We start from the raw sequence: 18,090 nt of genomic DNA on the forward strand, positions 1-18,090 counted from the left end.
GGAATGCTGCTGCCTTGACTGACAGGGCCAGACCTAAGCCACCTCGGTATGTCCCAGAGCAAGTCAAAAGGCGACTTGATCACAGGGTTCAAGTGCCACCCAGGGGACAGACTTCTGAATGGAGGCAGCTCTTTCATTTATCACAACAGGGTGTCACGAGATCCAGCGGCTGGAAGCTGAAGCCAGAGAAAAATGCAGGTGAGTGAAGGCGCACGTGCTGAACAGGGAGGTTCGTTAATCAGCGGCTCCTGCCCGCCTCCCCCGCGCTCACATACTCACCCTCCTCCATGTCTTCACACCCCTGCACACACCGCCTCCCACGCACACACGCACACCTGCTCTGCCCCCCTGACACCCCCACTCATGTGTGACCCCCCCTAGTGGCAGTCAGCCTGGCACTGCCAGCCACGCTGCTTCCCCTCTTCTGGCCCCCGCTCCATGCCTGCTTCTGCGCCCTGGCCCTGCTGTACTGGTCAGGCCGGCTGCAAATTAATTAGCTTGGGGAGGCGGAGAGTTAGGTGTGATCCAGGGCCATGTGGCAGATGCACTGTCCAGATGGGCTAAGTGCTTCTGTTTGTTCCCACTTCCAGAGGAAGCTGCACTTTCCCTTAGAGCCATCCCTGCTATTTGCAAAATAGCAGCCTAGGAACATTTCCAGCCACGCACCCCTTCCACCTGCACAGCGCTGCAGATTGCACAGGAAAGGCCGGGTGCCAAAAAGGCTGAATTCCCAGCATCTGAGTCCAGTGAGCCCACTTCCCCGCATGGCGAGTCCCTATGCGGCTAGGAGCACTACTTGCACAATCTACCACATCTGCCTGGTGACTTTGACTTGGAGGCACTAGCTCAGATGCCAGCGATGTAGGCACTTCATTCCCAGAGCCAGCCGGGATCTCACCCCAGAACAGAGACACCCCAGAAACCTAATCCCCATGCTCCCCAAGCCTGCAGAGCTCATAATCCAGCAAGCGACACCCTGGACCTTTCAGAACCCATGTTGTGACCACTCTCAGGACTTGTTGCCTCAACCCCTGTTCCCCAGGCTGGAGGCATCCCAGAATCAGAGGGAGCCACATCCCAGACCAGTTTGACCCCACAGATGCTGTAAAGCTCCTTCCCTCTGCACCGTCCCAGTGGCTAGTCAGTTCAAGCCCAGGGAGGCAGGAGCATGGATAATACATGTCAGCCATGGGGCACTTGAATGAAGAGCAGAGGTGTGAAGTTAAGTCCTCATGTTCCAGGCAGTTTCACAGTTTATTTTACACCCTATTAGATTCCAGCTGGCAGGAGCATTTCCCATAAATATACATAAGGGCTCATTTACATGACGGTTTATTTGGAAGCAAATTCCACAGCTGCCTGGCAGATAGCTCTTTTGCAGCAGGCGAGAATTTGGCCTGCGCGCGCGCACACACACACACATGTGTACACACACACCCACGCGCATGCACACGTGTGGGTGTGGGGGTGTGAGGATCCTGCTGGGAGAGAGAGAAATCCCTTATCCATCGCAGACCTTAGAGGACCCCCGCCCCCTGCAGATGCCTTTGGGGTCCAGATGGCCTCAGCTCTGCCCCGGGTCCGAGACGTTTTGCTGCAGTTTCGGATGGAGAGGCAGGCAGGGGAGAGACATGCCCTCGACAGTGGAAGTCAGTGCACTGTGGTGTGGAAATGAGGCTGTGTGCAGGGTCTGTCGCTCCCCGCAAGGGACCTGAATCCGCTCTGATGCTGGTGTCAAGCTGGAGCGACCTCCGCTGAGGCCGATGGAGTGATGCCGGCAAATAGCACATCAGAGGAGGGGCTGAGATAAGAGTCATCACCCTGCTGCAGTCACAGCCACAGCTGCCACACAGATTCCCATACCCAAGATTTTTGGGTCAGGGCCAAATGCTTGGCCCCGCGGCATCCAGCGCCGCTATGGAGCTGAACTAAGACTCCAGCTCAGAGGCCCCGTACCCTCTCTCCAATTATCCTGCACTCGCCCATCGTGCTAAAGCCTGGACGGACACAGTGCTAGAGGCAGGCTCTGCCCTCGTTCTAAACAGAGGGGCACACGAAGGGAATGCTGTCCTCCAAGGTTTGCAGATCGGGAGCGGGCACGCATCGGTTTGCGGGAGGGCTCGAGTCCTTTGTAGGTTTTCTGGCGTGCTCAGTGCGGAGAACTGGCACTCAGATCCAGAGCGGGCCTGGCCTGCCTCGGTCTAGTTGCAGCCAGGACCTATGGCACAACTGGGCTGGGTGCCCAGATCTTGTGAGCGCCAGGGCAGGGACTTCATCACGCGGCCATCCCGTCCCCTTGGCCTAGAGCATGGGTTTTGGGTTCAGGGCCCTCTCTCCCATGGGGGAACGCAAGCCAAAGCCTGGATCCTCCCTCTGTGCCTTCCCTCTGCCACAAAGACCCGATGAATCCCTCAGCCCATCCCTTGCTGTCAGGAAGGTTTAGCAATAGCTTCAGTCCTGAAGCCGGGCTGCGCGGCCTAAATTTTGCCTGGGTTTGATATTAACTTGCCCTGATAGAAATGTTTGCGTCCTTCTCATGTTTATATCATGATTATTAGCTGAGTCACAGCTGGGGTGCTGCTAATTAAATGTATTTCTTAATTAACAAGATCACAGAGAAGGCCTGCCAGCCGGGTTTTGGCTTTCAATCATTGTTGACAAAGACAGCTGTCGCCAGACTGGGGGTGGCTTCTGTCGAAGGTGTGCGCTAGCCCACGGCTAGGCTGGCCAGGCAGAGAGTCACGCATGGGGCAGGCAGCCTGGGTCAAGGAGGGGCCCCTGACCGGCTCGCTCTGCCGCCTGGCCACGGTGACCCGGTCGGAGTTAGCTGGGCACCGGCATGGCCTCAACAGCTGGCCGTGTGCCCAGCATCCACACCATCAGGCTTCTTAGTGACTGGGACATGGCCTTAAACACTAAGCCCTGCATCTGCCACCCCTCAGGCCTGTATCTCACCCCTCACATCTCCTGTGGCCATCCGTCCTTCCGTACATCCCTCCCTCCATCTATCCGTCCATGCATCTGTCCATCCGGCCATCCAGTGACTTCTGTGTAGAGGTCCCCAAACTTTTCCCAGTCTCCAAATCCTTCCCCTCAGTACTCCAAACTCTGCCTCCCAGCTCCACTCCCTGACTCCAACAACCAATGTCCTCCAGCTACCTGTACCCCCCCAACAGCTTCCTCTTAATCCCGAACCTGTCACGTCCACCCGGACACTCCTGGCCCTCTCCAGATGTTCACCTCAGACAGCTGTGAATACCCTGCCTGGAGGCACCGGCCAGCATCCCCAGCCCATTATCTAGGTGGCCCTGGTCACAACTCTTGTCCTTCCTTCCTGGTGCCTGCTCCCCAAACCTGCCTATCCCTGAACCCCTCTTTCCTCAGGTGAGGTCCCCTCTTCCTATCCTCTCTGTGGGAGAGCGGCCCCCATTTCCTGCTTGACCGCAGCTGGAGAATGTATTCACCATGGAGGCAGAGCGGCGGGGCAGGGGTGGCACTGTATGGAGGTGCATCAGGACGGCTGTCCGGACAGATCATTGCGTTGGGGCTTGATAGGATGGTGCCAAGAGCCTGCTCGGCTCTCCGGTCCCTCTGCAGGAGGTTGGTGATGCTGGGTGCAGCCACGATGCCGCTGCACTGGGCCGCGGGCTGCTGTCGTGCCTGGGCTGCGATATAGGACAGGGAAAAGGCTGAGGGGTCCGTGAGTACCGTGGGAGGGGGCTCCCTCTGCAAACCGGTCCAAGGGAAAGAAGAGAAATCCTGTGGCCATCTGTAGCAGCCGCTAGTCAGACTCAGTAATGCCGGCTGGCTGCGGTGCCTTGGGCTAGCACTGCAGTATTTTTCTCCGCCTGCAGAATAACCCCATGCCTGGGTGTGAGGAGCGGTGGAGGGGAGGGTGGCACAGCGCCCACAGGCCGCCCGAGCTGGCAGCGCGGGGAGCCCTCCCGCACTCTCAGGGGAGGAGCTGCGGCTGCGGGGTGGCGTGCTGCGGAGGGGATTAGCAGGGTTTGCCTTCTGGGAACTGCCTCTAATTTGATTCCTCTTGTTTTCTGGCCGCAGCCTGGCTAAGTGATTTGAGTGCCACAGTCTGGCTGCCTGCGACGCAGGCCGCGGCTCTGCCCCGAGACCCCCCCCCCTCCCTGCTCATCTGTATTCCAGTCACCGCGCGCCATCCGTGCCAGGACACGCTGCAGAAACCGCTCCCGCCTGTCCCCACCCCTCAGCGCCGGCACAACAGACTGGCTGCTCGAGCAGGGAGGTCAGGCTGCCAGCACCCATCCCCGCCGGAGCCCACGGGGAGAGAGAGGCACTCTGTTTCTGCCATGGGGCATGTGCGGCGGGGGGAGGACAGTGCCCAAGCAGCCGAAGCTCCAGCCCTTCAGGCTTGCAGACACGGACTCGCACAGCCTGGGTGCCAGCCAGCGTGCTTGGCAGTCTTGCCAGGCAGCAGCGCCACTTCTGATGGCTCTTGGGTGCAGGGAGCTCGCTGGGTCTCAGCCCAGCGTCCACACTCCTTGGTAGCACCAGTGTGGTCCCCTGGTCAGTGCACCCTCTGGGAGCCCTGCCCAGACCCTGCCTGCTCCGCCATCGAAGGCGTCCCTCGTTCCCCAGCCTGTCACCTGTGCCCCTGGCCCTGCGTCACTGTTGCAGCTGTCAGGCTCCCAGGGGGAGCGGGACCCCAGACACGCACAGAAGCTGCGGGGCTTAGTTCACGGAGGGATGATTTCTTTGGCAAGGAGCTGGAGGAGCTTCCTGCTGGCTGGGACCCAAGGCAGAAGCCAGGGCAGCAGGACGTCAGCTCTGCACCAGGCCGTAGCAAAACCATTTGCTCCGGGCTGGAACTAGAGACCGGAGGAGTAACAGCCCTTGGGCACCACTTGTGGGCAGGGAAGAGGAGTCTCATGGGGAAGCCAGGTAAGGGTCGGCCAGGGCTGGACACAGGCACGGGCAGATCAGGAGGCTGCCTGAGGCCTGGACAGAAAGGGGGCCCGAAAATGGTGAAAATAATTTTATTATCATTATCTCTGGCGAAGGGGGGCCCGATACTAAAAGTTCGCCTGGAGCTGCCAGGAATCTAGGTACGGTGCTGGGGTTGGCACTAAGACCACAGCAAAGGCAGCTCTAACTCCCCCCCATGTGCTGCTTCAGCACTCAGCAATAGCCAGAGGACAGAGGCACCTGGACCTGCCCTGTTGCCCTAAAATACACCCTGTGGGGAGCCCCGAGGGCAGACTCCACGGTGCCGGGTGACTCCCGCTTGGAGAGGGGTGCTCCGGCTCCCTGCTGGCTGGTGACATGGGCTTTGCCTCTCGTCCGCGCAGGACCTGATTCTGAAACCGAGGGCCTGGTTCAGCTCTACGCCGAGTCCTGCTTGTGTCTTTCTGGAAGCAGCCGGGGCCTTCAAGTGGGTGGAAATGGTTCCCTGGGAATGGCTCCAGGCAGGGGTCAGCCTCGACCTGCTGGGAAAGGGGTTTCCCTGCTCTGTGTCACCCTGATTTTCAGCCAGAAGCAGGGGGGCACTGGAGGCAGGGCAGGGTGGAGAGGGGGCAGGGCCCGAATTCCCCACACAATAAATGAGGGCAGCCCTGGGGCTGCTCTACTACCCCTACGCTAGGCTGGGGTCCCAGCAGAGGGGCAGAATTGGAAAGCACAAGATGGGCTACAGACACATGCCCTCTCCCTCTCCTCCCCCAGCCCCTGCATCTCCCATGCCGCAGCAGTGGGGTGACTTCAGGCACCGGCTATTTGCCGATCCTACGACGGGCAGGATAAGGGCCCTGGACCCGAGCGCCTCTACACGCAAGCTGGCGCCGATCTTCCCGAGAGGGGCTCCCGGTCTCTGCGCACTGCTCCAAGTTGGCCGAGCGTGGCCCGCTCTCACCCCTGGCCCAGGGCTCTGCGGCTGAAACCGAGAGCCCTGTCAGCTGGGTTTGCATCTTGCCTTCCATGTGCAATGCTTCTCCTGAGCCATCGCTCAGCTCCCGCCCCGTCTCCTCCCCTTCTGCAAGCACGGCAAGCGTGAAGGCAGGGTGGCCGGGATTTCTCCCAGCCGAGCGTTGGCAGTCTGGTCATGTCCTGCCGTGGCGAGCGGCAGGACTGAGTCACGTTCCAGCCGCAGGAGTGACTCACGCACCAGCCTCCCGGGGAGCAGCAGCATATTACAGAGATTCCTGGATGGAAAGAAATAAAACAACAACACGGAGAATGCGTGCGCTGCCGGGAACCACCCCTGCGTGCTGTCAGTCGGCTTCTCGCTCCTCCGCCCACCTGGCAGGCCCTCAGGCTGCGGCATCTCATCACAGCGCTTGCTCTGTGCCATCTCCTGTCACCACGTGCTGGGGTGGAAGCAGGGCTCGGTTCTTGGTGATGCCACAGCCCCCCCGTCACTCTGGCTTGCTGGGATAGGACTCCCCCCCGTGCCGGGTAACATCCAGCCAGTGTAGAGCCGGCATGAGGTCTCCGCTCCCTGCCCAAGGTAGAAGAACTGGGGTTTGTGCTGCTCTGAGGCTTTCCTTTGCTTCCCATAGGAAGGCAGGATGTACATTTAGGTGGTTTCAGGGCTTCCTGGGGTGTCTGGGGCCAGGGCCGTCCCTTCCCACTGCTGTTCTGCTTCCCACTATTGGCGTGCCTGCTCCTTCCTTCCTGATCCACCCTCCCCTCTCCCCATGCACACAGCACCTCTCTGCTGCTCCCCTAGTACTGCATGGGGAGCCTTGGGATCCTGCTGATCTGTGTCACTGCTCATCTGTGCCTCAGTTTGCCTTCTGGAGACTGGGGCTGAAGTCCCCCCACAGAGCTGGAGAGGGAGGCACCAGGGCTCCACAAGCTGCTCCGAGATCTGTAGCTGGCAGCGGAGATAGGAAGAGTCGCGCAAGGATGGAGCTCCCCCAGGGTCGCCGCTGACCTCGCCAGTCTCAGACTGTGAGCGTGAAACCCCCGAGAGCCACACGCAGCCCAGAAGCAGGCAGGACGTCCTGATGCCTCTGCAGCCCCTCTCCCACCAGGCTGCCAGCCTGTGGAGCAGACCCAGCACAGTGCAGGTCTGTGCCGGGGGGGCACAGACTCCACCTCTCCACGCCACTGTGCGAAGCTCCCTTGATGGGGACAAAGGCAGCCACTGAAGCCAGCCGGGGGGTGTGCACCGGGATCTGGGGGCAATGGAGCAGGCTTCCCTTCCGTGTCAAGTCCTAAGTGCACATCCAGCTCCCCCTCAGCCCCAGCCTGAGCAGGGCTGCCAAGGAAGTGGCCCACTCCCCTGCATGGGCACATGCATGGGGCTGATAGCACAGGCCGATTTGCAAATATGCCTGGACACTCACGTACATGCACATGCACACACACACTGTACACAGAGGCACACACATGCACACACTCAGCATCTGCTGAGCTGGCAGACACGCGTGCATAAGAGCACACGCATGCATCCAAACTGAGAGCGTGTGCATATCTCACCTGCCTTGCCCTTGGCTGGTGGGAAGGTGACCTGGCACCCAGCAGGAGTGCCAGCGGGCATGCACATAGATTAAGGCTAAGCATGAAATGCATGTACATGGGCTCTGCCCATGCACACACTAAGTACACACTGAGCGCACACATGCACGGTGTCCATACTGAGCATACACATAAACACACATACTGAACACCCAGATGTGTCCACACCTGCACGTGCGCACACAAACACACACCCGAGCACTGAGGCTGGGATTCCCTTCCCCTGTGTGCATCAAAATAGCAGCCTCCTAGCCATGGAAGAGGTGTCTTGTGTCTTGGGCACTTAGGGACAGTTTGTGATTCAATTACCTCTGCAGTGGGGACATGTAAGTGTACATACAGCATGTGTAAATAGGCCACACATGGGCCAGGAAGACCCCTGGCTACATACATACTCTCACGTTGCAGGAAGAAAGTGAAGGGTCTCCTATGTTGTAGCCCCAAGAGGTCAGTGCTTAGGGCACCCACCCAGAGTGCTGGAGACTTGGGTTTAGATTCCTCTCTCCCAGGTGGGGCTTGAGTCGGCATCTCCTTGACTTCCCAGACCGGCATGCTAAGCACCACACCACAGGTCAGGCATTACCCAGGACTCCTGAAGCTGGGCCCGTGGGCAGCTAAGAGAGGGATATATGTGGAGCCAGGAGGAAGAGGGCAAACCCGAGGTTGTGAGGTGGCCGGTGCTGTGGAAAGAAGGCCGTGCTCCCACCAGAGTGGGAACTTCCCTGCTGCCCTGCTCCCCATCCGGTCTATCCCATGACAATTAAACACAAGGGGCAGTGGCTCAGCTTCAGAGGGAGGCTTGGAGAAGCCCAGAGCAGGCTGGCTAATGCCTGACCTCTGCCTCGGTGGCTAGAGCCCTATTCAGGGCAGTCAGAAAGAAGCAGGCTCCCATCCCTTCTGGAAAAGGGGGGCCTTGAACCTGCTCCCTAAGCACACAGCTGTCAAGACTAAAACATGGGAACACTCCAATGAGCTCATACGTGGCTGTGTATGCAGGCAGCAGTCTATGTGCACACGCTTCGGTGTAAGCCACACATGTGGCTACAACACTGCTAGCTCGCACAGGAAGGGCAGAAGAAGTCCCCTCTAAGTGCATTCAGATGAACTCAGAGTACAGGCACCCCCACAGCACACGCTTCGAGCACGCAGCGTGCACACCGGAGCGCTGGGGCTTACTGCAATGGAGACAGGCAGGGTCTGAGCCCGGGGTGCAGAAGCCCCAGCTGCAGGGAGCTTGCAGGGGTTACGAGGGGAGCCAGGGTAAGAGCAAGCAGCGAAAGAGCAAGAGGAAAAAATGGTCAAATGGAGAACAACCAGATAAGCTTTACAGGAAAACCTAAGGAGGTCCCCAGACAGGAAAAATGCCAAGACCCAGAGAACGAAAGAAAAAAATGCAAAGCTGGAAGCTGAGACAGAAAAAGAGGTTCCAGATAGCCCCCTTCCCCTTGTTCAGCTAGCACGAAGACAAGAATCAACACAGCTGCTGTTAATAAGGGAAGTTTGGTGGGACAAGGAAAGTGGGATCAGGTGTTACAAACCCTGGAACAGGTAGAAGCAGACATTATTTGCTTACAGCGATGTGGGCTCCCTAGTAGCACCAGCACTCAGCCCCTGAAGGCCCAGGGCCACGGTACTGAAGCGAGGGGTGGCTCTGCAGTGTCCTCAGCAGCTCCAGGCTCTGACTTCCCTCCTTGCAAACAGGGTGGGCGCTGTGCCTGCAGCAAGTCCTTTATTCTTGGGCAAGGGGCTCTGACCGGGGAGCTGTCAGGCTGCATGTTGGTGTCTTCCTCAGCTGAAAGGGGCTCACGCTGTGTCAGAAGGGGATAGGAGCTGGAGCAGATTGTGGGGCTGACAGGGGCTGCCTTGAGATCTGCTGGCAGGATGAATGAGCGGGGCCTTTGATGTGCTGCAGAGGGAACTTGGCAGAGCTCCTTGCACAGCCCAAGGCACAAAAGTCTGGGAGGGAAAGCAGCTCCAAAGACTGATTGCCCCCCGCTTGCCTGGCACGCCCATCCCAACCTGCCTGCAGGTGGAGGGAGAAAGGGGGTGACAGTGAAGCACTTCCTAGCCCCACCGTCATGGGGAAGGCAGTCAGCAGGTCCCTTCCCTGAAGCCCGAGGCCAGGCCAGCACATAAGGAAGCAGCCCAGGCCAGAAAGAGCCAGGGAAAACCATGTGGCCTGCACGTCCAGCCGCCCCCCCAGGCATTCCCTTTACATTCACTGCAGCTGAGCCTATGGGCAACCCAAGCCATTCCTGCCAGTGCCTTATGCCCACATATTAACTCAACAGCTACAACGGGCGCTGTCACCACCGCGCACGGCCGGCCGCATCGCTGTGGTGCAGTGCACGTCAGAGTCCCCCACACCGCCAGCCTCTCCCTTGTGTCTCTGGGCATCCATCCTCTCTGCCAAGGCAGCTCTGTGGGAGAGGCCCCATCTCTCACCTCCTGGCGGGTACTGGCTCAAGAGGCTTGGCGGCGTACGGAGGAAGGATGGAGAGAAGGTGTCAGAGAAACACAAGGAAGCTGCCCTGGCTGCAGGGGTCTTCCACTGAGCACATGGTGAAGTTTTTTAACCCCAGGGACAGGTTTAAAAACGGGGCTGGCTTTGAACGGGGCCTGGCCAGGGCGTTGCTCTCAGAGCAGGGTACAAAACCCTCGGAGTCAGTAGCAACCCTGGTCACTCCAGATCTCCGACCCCGGTGGGCTGACCCATGGGCTGGCTCACTGCCTCGCAAAGCAACGCTTGCAGGGGTTGGCTCGGCATCTTGGCTTTTATTTCCTACCCATGGTTTCTATTTTACACCCCTAGCTTCCGGCCCCTATGGAGCACAACCCGGACAGATCTAAGGCCCCTTTAGCAATGCAACCCCGGGCATTCAAGCACAGGCCCCTTTAAAAAGGCCATGCCCTCCCTCTCCGGCTTTTAGAAGCCCTGGCCTCTTTAAGCGTGCAGCCTCCCCCAGCGCAGCCTCTTTCCTGTGCATCTTTCAGCCTTTCCAGGCCACTGCTCTGAGCTGCATACAGCAGCACCTGATCATGCAGCAGTGCAGGGGAGGGGGAGGAGGCGGAGGCAGGGCCTGTCCTTGGATGAACTCCTCGCTCCCTCCCTTGCTAGAGATGCTGCCGCCGCCGCCTCCTTGGGAAGCTTCTTGAACAGAGGGATATTTTTAGTGTCTGCTTTATACCCAGAGCAGGTTCTGCGTTACTCTCGCCGCGTAAAACAGGCTGTCAAAGGAGCTGCCAAGGCAACCAGCTGCAGTTCAGTGCGTTTCCTCCAGCTGGGACCTGGAACGACTCCTAGCGCGCGCAGCCCCGCGCCAGGAAAACCTCCCGCCACCCACCCCCGAGTCTCCGAATCAAGAGGAGGAATCGGGGGCAGGAGCGCGGGAGGTCGTGTGGGCTCTGCAAGGCCTGGAGCCTTTTCCAGAGCCGCCCGGCTGCTAGGGCACGGCGCTTAGCTGCGCAGCCTGGCTGGACGGAGAGCTAGCTGGACAGCCACCGCCTCCCAGCCAGGGGACGGGGGCCGTCACATCCACGCCCTTGTCCCCTGCAGGTGCAAAGTCACAGTCCCTCCCCCATGGGAGACCACCCCAGGGACGGAGAAGCATCAGGCCAAGAGCGGAGACCCCCACTGGGCACCCCTAATGCTGCCCTGCCTGGGCAGAGGTGAGCGTACGCTGCGAGATCCCTCAGGATGCCCCGTGCCATCGAGGACCGGGCTGCAGGGAGCCCAGCCCCAGACTCCAGCCCTGCCTTTAAGGAGGCGCAGAGTGAAATGCAAGTGCCACCGTGGTGCCAGGGCACGTGGCTGCTGGAGCTGCGGGTGGGGAGCAAGGGCGGCCTCAGAGGGCCAGGGCCAAGAGCAAGGGCCTCCTGGACCAAGCACAGGAGCCTCTGCGCATAACCAGGCGGCAGGGAAGAGGTGAAGGCTGCTGCTCTCGCTGGGGACAGCCCCGCTCCATGCAACTAGGCTAGGAGGTTTCTGGGCCCTCAGACGCAGAGTGTCTGGGAGCTCGGGGCTGAGCAGCCGTGCGCACAGCCAGGGTGGGGGGAGCCGGGCATGCGGATGGCCCAGGGTGCGTGGGGCTGTACATAAAATTGAGGAAGACCTGGCGGTCAGCTGCATGGGGCTGATGGGCCAGGGGCAGTATAAAGGCCTGGTTTGCATGGGTGGGGCACAAGCCTGTGGTTTCTGTCACACATGGGATGAGATTTCCAGTCAGATTTACCCCCATTCACCTCTGGGGGGACTGGGCAGTGGGGCAGGGTCCTGTCTGGTTGCTACAGCTCCTGGGATGTCCACGGTCCCAGGGGCACGATGCCAGTCACAGTAGCCAGTCTGTGCCACAGCCTCCTCCCTGGTACATCAGGGCATGTCCAGGGGCCTCATGCATAATTACTACAGCCCGGGCTGTGCTGGCCCAGGCCCTTGGGCAGGTGCTGCAGGGCCGAAGAACGTCGTGTTCAGACTCCGGCCACCCTGCTGACCCTAGGGTGCAGTGGAAAGGCCTGGTTCAGGCTAGCTGGGAGACCTAACGCATTGCTTTCCTTCGGGATCTGCAGAAAGCCCGCAGGGTGCGGGGAACGCAGCTGCATCTGGGCGGGGGCTGAGGCCAGCGAAAGAAGAGCTGCTTTCTTTCTGCACCACGAAATGCCGCCGCGCAGGGTCTGTCCCTACGCCCAGGAAGGCTGCAGCCGTAAGTCATTTGAAGCGTGGCTGGGGCTGGGACTGCCCCAACCCCTCTGCTGCTGAAGGAGATGGCACAGTGCCACCTCCTGGCTGCAGGGGTGTAAAGGCACAGCATGCCCCAACCCCCCCCCCCGAGCAAACACACACGTGCGCAGCCCGTGTACACAAACGTCGAGGTGCATGCATGCACCCCCCCCACGCACCCAGACAGACACGGGTGCCAGCACTTAGACCCGCGCTGCCACCCTCCTGCTGCCATGTGGCTGGGCACGCATGTGCACGTGAGTTCACGTGCACACGTAAGCAAGGTACACGCTGGGCACATGCAAATGCAAGGGCTGGAGATGAGAGAATTGCAGGAGATGCAATCCCAGCCCCTCCTGGTCCAAGTCAGCTCTGGTGTGAGCAGTTGCAACTCCCTCAACCCGAGTACAGAGGTTGTGTTTACATCCAGGCTGAATTTGTCTCTAATTTTTCACCTTGCCCTGCAGCAGGATTTCCCCTGCACCTCCCTGCTTTGGGTCCGTCTGATCAGTGGGCCCTTGCTGCACCCCTGGCTGAGAGCAGGGGAGCTCTGTAATGAGGAGGGGCGGCTTGTGCAGTTACAGAAGAGCTGGCCCCCTAAGCTTGCAGCTCCGTTTCCCCCCAGCTTCAGCACTGGGTTTTATCAATGGGCCGGCGGTTCCCACTTCCCCGGTGTGATTCGCCTCTGCGTGGGTTTTGCAATATATTTTGGTTGCTGCTTACAAGAAAGGCAGGGAGGGGGGCCGGAGGGGGGATTCCAGTAAGTGGCCTCTGGCCCTTCCCCATTCTTGAGAATAGGAAGTTGTTGGACTTCTCTTTGGGGTTTTCAGTTTCTGCTTAGTGAGGAAAGAGGCCAAACTCCTCCAACCCCCTGCAGCACCGAGCTGCAGCAGCTCTGACAGCCTCTGCTCTCGGGGCTCAGGACAGTGCTTGCCCCGACACAGCAGCCCTGGGCAATGTCCCAGCCAGAACCCAGGGGAATGGCAGGGGTTTTCCCCTCCTGTGCAAACACCCTGTCATGCATTGCCTCTGAAGGAGGCTCCAGCTGCTCCAGGGCTGCAGTATGAGAGGGAAGGGGCAGCAAGCAGCAGGCCTTGACCCAGCCCCACCAAACCCAGGGAAATGCAGGCCCTGATGCACACATTGGCCCCACCTGCAGCGTGGAGCACGGGCTGGCTGAGAGCTTGCAGCAATGTCCGAGCCCTTGCTCAGGCATGTGACGGGCCTCCTCTATCCCTGTACCCCCATGCATGCCAGTGCTGCACCCCTCCTCCCTAGCACCTTGTGGTGTAGGTTGGGGCAGGGATGGGCCCTTGCAACTGAGGGACCCTCACCAAGGGTTGAACCGGGCCTTTCTTCTGCTCCGCCCAGCCATGTCCTGGGGGGTAGGGGGCACGGACACCAGGTAAATGCGTAGGGGCAGATGGGGCCAGGTCCTCATCCAAGTCACGGAGGAACCTTCCACTCCCGTATCCCGTCTGGCCCAGTGTGTGGGGGTGGACAGTCGCTGCGGGTGGGAGCCAGGGCCTAGCCAGCGTGTGATAGGAGATGATCTAAGTTTCATTCCAAATCTGTGGGGAAAACATGTTAGCAGGAAAACCATGTCAAGTTTTGCCATTTTTCTTTCACACGGCCCTCAGGAACTCAGGATGCAGCTCCTTCTGGGAGGGATGGGGGCCTTGTCCCAGACAGACACCCTTTTTTCGGCTCAGGAAGGATCTGGGGACAAAGTAGGGGGCCCAGCCAATGTTTGGCATTTTCCCACAGCTTTGCAAAGTTCAGGGGACGTGATTAGGGTCCTGATCCTGCCATCAAACCCACTTGGAAGGACCTTGGACAAAAGTCAAAAGACTTGAGCTTGGCCTCCTACCCAGAGGCTGCTCGCCTGAGCCAGCCACTCACAGAGCACATCAAGGGAGTGTGGTGTGAGCATCAGGATCTAGCTGAGCTTCAACTGCAGGGCTAGGGATAGTTTTCTGCAATACCCCCGCTGCCCAAAACCCTGGCACAGTGACCTGGTTGACATCTCAGCCTCAGTGACCACCTATCCCAAATCTTGGTTAGGAACATGGAGAAAATGGTCCCAAAGGCAGTGAGAGGTTGCTGGATGTGGAGACTTGGTGTGCCATCTGGACACAAGCTGGACAGCCACTAGACTTGGCCTTTTCTGACTAGGTCCTAGGGAAATCCAAGTTTGGCTTTGGAGTCCAACGCATGCTGGGACAGGGCTTTGGGCGTTTAGCTTGGGGAACGTGGATACTCACGCCGTGCAGAAGGCATCAGTGGAGCCCTGAGTCATGTCCATAGCACTTCAGCCCCTGTGTTTGATCAAATGAACCTCCAGGCAATGAGCAGTACAACACAGACCGTGCAGAAAATGAAGGATGATGGGAGTGACCAAATATTGTCTTCCCTTGGCATTTATGTGTGATAACAGAGGCTGGAAGAGTGCGGAGGGTTTTTGATCATCTGCTCCCTTGGCCTGCTCTCCACCTCGAGTCCTCATCATCAGTGTGTTTCATCAGGCTCATTTCCATGGCAGCTAATTACACCTGAGCGCAACATCTTCAGGCTGCTGGAGAAGCCACAGGAAGAACAGGTGAATCATTCAGGACCTTCCCTTTGGCATGGGGGAATTGCTGGGCCACCAGTTCGAATCCACGCAGGGCTTAGCTGGTGTCTGTCCTGTCCTGCTCCCTTGTGTTAGTGTGGCACCTGCCCCTCTGGGCTGGGTTCTGCTGAGTTATATTAAGCCCCATGTCCCCAAATAAAGCAGGACCCTCTGTCCTTCACATGGGGCCTTCCAGTCACCAGAAGAGCTGATGGGAAGAGGCAGCTTCTGGGACAGATGGTGTTGCCAGGGGATTAGCTAATATGTTCTGGCCTTGGGGGGGGGCGGGCGAGCGGAGCTGCGGGTTCCTGGCAGCTGTGCACATCTGCATCTTGGAACAGGCACTGCGTTGCTACATTAGTAGACGGGAGCTCAGAGGCGAGAGGGAGGGCGATGGGTGAGGCATGGCGCAGGCGGACCCGGGAGGGGGAAGATGGCGGAGAATGGCAAGTCTCCCGGCAGATTTCAATGTCTGGGTTGAATGGCATGTGTCTGAGGGCTCGTCTGACAGGCCTCAGCGGAGGCTGGGCTGGGGCTGCTCCCTGGCTTGCTGCTCAGGCTGGGCGGACCTGGCTCACCTGATCCCCTCCGGGGTCTCTCCCACGGCTCACACAGACCCTGTGCTCATGGGTTATGCCCTGCACCAAAAACCCTCGCCTTTCCTTCTCCTGGTCCCTGTTGGATGACCCCTGCCTCTTTAGCAGAGCTCAGGGGCTGGATCCCCCCTGCTCCACGCTGCAAGGCAGGGCAGCAGGTGGAGACACGAGGCCTTGCAGAGCAAGCGCTCCAGGGACAGGGCTCCCTACAGAGCCATGCATGGCTCGGCTTGTGCTGGGCCATAGCAAACAAAGCCCGGAGCCGAGTGGGATTTGGACCCGGGCTTTGCTTTGGACCCATCTCAGCTCCAGCTCCAGCTCTGGCTCAGATGGGATGAGCCACTGCCTTGCTCTCCCTCTGCAGCCCTCCAGCCATTTACGGCCCAATTCGCCGTCCCCTCCCATCAGTGCAGCCTGCTCCTGTCCCACCCTCTGGGGACCCCTGCGTTGGCTTGGGGCCGCGATCAGCGCCTGGTGGGGGGGAAGCCATGGGAACACAGAGCGCAAAGGATGGCCGTAAAAATAGAAACCAGCTGACCTTTCACCCAGAAGCAATCTCTCAAGTTTACTGTCCCGGGGTAAACAGGAAGTCTATTATTAGGTGGCCCATTCATGAGCTGGCTCACAACGACCCGGCCGTGTGGACTTGTTTTGTTCCTTTCTGACACACGGTGATGCCGGGCAGGAAGGATGCGAGAGGAGATGCTCCATCCCGGCTTCCTCTGCCTGCCCCACTGCGGCCAAGAGGGCTTTGCCAGGGCTCGCCAGGGGCTGGCGCTGCCTGTGGGGTCGTGGGGTGGCTGAAAGGGGTGGCGAGGGCACATGGGATGCAGGGCCCGGCCCAGAGGAGCAGGTGCCCGAGATGGTGAGGACTCACGCGCCGAGGGGCAAGGGTGGTCTGCCCGGACCTGACCCCGAGCGTCCTCTGGCCAAGTTGTGCGTGTGCATTGGGCTCTGCAGCCTGCGGCTCTGTGGCACAGGCGCAGGGTGGCCGCCGCGGCTGGGGCGTCCTCTAACACCCCACCAGGGCAGTTGGGAAGCACCAAGTGATCAATCCCCGCGAGGGTCACGTTGGAGAGCGTCCAGCCCCGCACAGCACAGGAGCTGCAGCCTGCTTCAGCCTGGCCCTTTGCCACGAACCTTCAGCCCTTGGCCCTGGAAACAAAGGTGCTGACTCCTTGCCTGGCCCCAGCCTGCTCTGCTTCCCGTCCTGTGCTGCCACCCAGTGCCGAGAAGGCCCATCGCAGTGCTGGCACCCACGCCGATGTCTCTCCAGAGCCCCCGTTTCTCACCCACCCCTCCCTTATGCCGGGCTGGCATCTCTTACAGCGCTGACCTGGTGCCAGCTGGGGGGTGAGGGGTCACGAGAAGAGAGGAAAAGCCACATGTCACACCTCGATTCTGCTGGGGCTCCCAGCTATAATCACCCCCCAGCCCAAATTCCCTGGGGGGGTCTTTAAAGTCACCGCCTGCCCCATCACATCCCACTGCGACAGAGCAGGAAGATGGGGAAAGGCTACTGAGTAGGGAGCCCCTTCCTCTTCCTTGCAGGTCCTTAGGGCAGCATCGCCTGCTCTCTTAAGCCTCTCCTCTGCCTTGATGCCTCCAAAACATCTCGTTACTGGTGCGGCACCCAGCTAATGGTAGCTCATCTTCCTGCTCCTGGGGGCTTCTCCTCTTGGAGGTACCCCCCTTGCTGCCCATCGCTGCACACTGCAGCTCTGAGCTCTCTAAGGCTGGGACTTTCTCTCTCTCTGCCCTGGGTACATACAGCAAAGCACCACTTGACTGGTCAAGGGGCACAAGCCTACTAAATATGAGAGACTATGATGGCAGTGTTGAAGTGATGTTGAGGTTTGAAAAAGGACACTGTGATAGCAGGAGGCTCACCTATGTCTATGCCAACCATACAAATATTACCCATGAATTGTTGCCTCATGACAACGATGACATTAGCTTGGCCCTGAAAGAAAATCACCTGGTTTTTTTGCCCACTGCACTGCACAGGGGAAGGCTGGTGCACTTAGTGCACCTGCACCCAATCCGCCCTGGGTACAGGGGCTCTGCAAGTTGCAGGCTCAGACAGCAGAGGATGCCAAAAGCCAGGGCAGAGGCGCACTGGGCAAGGTCCCATTGCTGGGAAAGCAGGGGTAACTGCAGGTTGGGACTGAGTGACCTGGCCGTGATGCGGGATCTTAGGCCTGTGGCTGTGGGAGCAGTGCATGCAGAGCACAGCGGGGAACCAGCAACACAGCCTGTAGGAAGTGTTGGCCAGGAAAAGAGGCTTGGCAGAGCTGTGAAATCTCCAAATCAGTGGTGCAACCAGGTCCTTTGAGGTGCATGGTCAGGGTAGGTCTCCTGGGCCAGGCTGATGCAGCTGGACAGCCACGGGTTGTATAAAGCACTTGCCTGTGCTATGGATAGCACGACGGAGCAGCATGGGAACAGCACCTGACTGAGCTCAGAAAGCTCACCGAGAAACCAACTGGTAAGATAAAATCTTCAACAAGCCTCTATTTCAGTGACGGACCCAGTGTATCGGGATTGATCGCAAGGCCACATTAACAAAGTTTAAGCCCCCCCAATAAGCACAAGGCAGTGTGGACAGGAGCCAGGTGCAGAACAGCTGGGTGTCAGCACCCCCTGGCGCTACCTGACCGGAACAGCACCCACCT

The sequence above is a fragment of the Crocodylus porosus genome, unplaced genomic scaffold (genome assembly GCF_001723895.1).
Source record: "Crocodylus porosus isolate Cpor-Errol unplaced genomic scaffold, CroPor_comp1, whole genome shotgun sequence".
NCBI classification, from domain to species: Eukaryota; Metazoa; Chordata; order Crocodylia; family Crocodylidae; genus Crocodylus; species Crocodylus porosus.